This window comes from Cebus imitator, unplaced genomic scaffold (assembly GCF_001604975.1).
Source record: "Cebus imitator isolate Cc_AM_T3 unplaced genomic scaffold, Cebus_imitator-1.0 Scaffold199, whole genome shotgun sequence".
Classification (NCBI taxonomy): Eukaryota; Metazoa; Chordata; class Mammalia; order Primates; family Cebidae; genus Cebus; species Cebus imitator.
Genome location: NW_016107514.1, coordinates 3,042,767 through 3,045,182, shown reverse-complemented (window position 1 = coordinate 3,045,182; position 2,416 = coordinate 3,042,767). Strand labels below are relative to the sequence as shown.

The window sequence follows — 2,416 nt, the reverse complement described above, 5'->3', positions numbered from 1 at the left end:
TAAGTTAAAAGTAAGATAAGTTTATTTTAAAACACAAAGACGAACATTAAAAAATAATATCAGCCAAAAATCAGTGCCAGAGAAATCAAGAAAGATTTAGTTGAAATATACTAATTTCATCATTGTCTATAAGGCACATTTTTAAAATGAGTTGGACAAAAAGAAAGCACTTGACACTAATTCGTAACTAAAATGTTTAAGAAGAGAGCGTGTTAACCTGATAAAGTATATTTATTTTAAAAACTTAGCGTTACCATCTTAAATGAGAAAACATTATAAGCAAACCCTTAAAATCAGGAATACAACAAAAATGTCTACTAACATAACTCCTAGTCCGCTTGAAGTAGAGGTTCTAGCCAGCACAAAGCCAAGAAAAAGGGGGGAAAGGCATACCGTGTAGAAGAGGGAATAAAAATGTAATTATTTGTAGATAGTATGGTTCTTTAGAAATACGAGGAGAGCTCAGCAAAGTGGAAAAATTAAAAGCCAGTGTAAGAGTCAATTATGGCTTTTTTTTTTTTTTTTTTTTTGCCTTCAGACTTCTCTGGCGCCAGCAGCCGCCCGACCAGGGCCCCGGGGCCACGGGTTCAGCCGACGACCATGGGCTCCATGCCCAACCAGCAGTTTGCAGGTGGCTGCACCAAGGCGGCAGAAGAGGCGCCCGAGGAGGCGCCAGAGGACGCGGCCCGGGCAGCGGACGAGCCTCAGCTGCTGCACGGTGCAGGCATCGGTAAGTGGTTCAACGTGGGGGTTTGGCTTCCCGTCCCTGACCGCCCGCGCCGGGGTTGAGCTCGACCCCTCAGGGGACGTCTTTGTGCACCAGAGTAAGCCGCACATGGAGGGCTTCTGGAGCTTGAAGGAGGTTGAGGCAGTGGAGTTCACCTTTAAGAAGTCAACCAAGGATCTGGAATCCATCCGTGTCAGTGGACCTGGTGGGGTGCTCTGTATTGGGAGTGAGAGGCGGCCAAAGGGGAAGAACATCCAGAAGCGCAAATCAAAAAAGGAGAGAGGTGCTACAACTGTGGAGGTCTAGGCCATCATGCCAAGGAATGCAAGCTGCCGCCCCAGCCCAGGAAGTGCCACTTCTGCCAGAGCATCAGCCATATGGTAGCCTCATGTCCACTGAAGGCCCAGCAGGCCCCTAGCGCACAGGGAAAGCCAATCTACTTTCAGAAGGAAGAAGAAATCCACAGCCCAGCCCTGCCCTGTTCCCGGAAACCCAGAATTGAGCCCCAATGGGTGGAAGCTATTCTTTTGCTATCAGGAAGTTTCAAGGAGCAGGCAGGGTGAAGAAAGTGGAAATAGGGTGCACGGAGGCTAGTTGGCACTGCCATGTATCTCAGGCTGGGGTTTACACCGTCACCCTTTCTTCCCTCTAGGTGGGGCCTTCCATGTAGAAAGTGGTGTCAGGAAGCCAAGAAAGGGAATATAAATGTATATCCAAGTCACTCTGAAACTTTTATGCAGATGCTAACTTTTATGTCAAAGTGGCCACAGGAATGTTTAATAGGAGACTAAGGAATGTAACTCCATGTTTACTGCTAGTAACCAAAGCTTTGTGTAAAAATCTTGAATTTATTGGGAGGGAGGGTATGAAAGCCTGTACCTGTCTGTTCTGTCCCGGATCCCTTTCCCTCATTCCTGAACTGCAAGAGACTGAGCCCCTTTGGGCTTTGGTGATCCCATCACTGGTGTGTGTTTATTTAATGGTTGATTTTGCTGTGTTGGGTATTTCTTTCCCATTTTCTAAACATTTATTAACACATGCTGACTCTTCCCTTCCCTTCTCCTTTCCCTGGAAAAATGCAATGAATAAATAAAGACTTATTGGTACTCAAAAAANAAAAAAAAAAAAAAAAAAAGAGAGAGTCAATTCTGTTTCTATATATTAGCAATAATGAATTAGAAAACATGATTTTGAAAGATACTATTTATCATAGCAAGAATATCTACAAAATGCCTAGGACTATACCTAAGAAAAAATGCTCTAGACTCACACACAGCAAGTTAGAAAATGTTACTGAAAGACATTAAAGAAGACTTAACAAATGAAAAGATTATATATATACATAAGAATATCTAATATTGTAAAGCTTTGATCCCAAAGCGTTCATAGATATAATGTAATTCTAATCAAAATTCCAATATGCACATCTGGAAATATGACAATTTGCTCACAAAAGTTACATTGAAGAGCTTATGACCAAAAAGAGAGAAGAAATTTTCAAAGAAAATGATTGACATGGGTAGGGTAGGGTTGGAACCATTCTGCCAGATGTTATTTTCAAGTTATAATGATTAAAAGGTCATAATATTGGCAGTAGTATTAAAATTATAGAGACCAGAATAGAAAGACCCCAAACTTACACAACAACCAAATTAAAATACTATTTAACTTCATGAAACGTAGAGCCCA

The 2,416-nt window shown here is 41.9% G+C and overlaps 1 pseudogene; it reads left to right on the top strand.

Annotated features, from left to right (window-relative positions):
• Positions 1 to 600: 600 nt before the first annotated feature.
• Positions 601 to 1,290, top strand: LOC108317228 (annotated as a pseudogene).
• Positions 1,291 to 2,416: the final 1,126 nt, after the last annotated feature.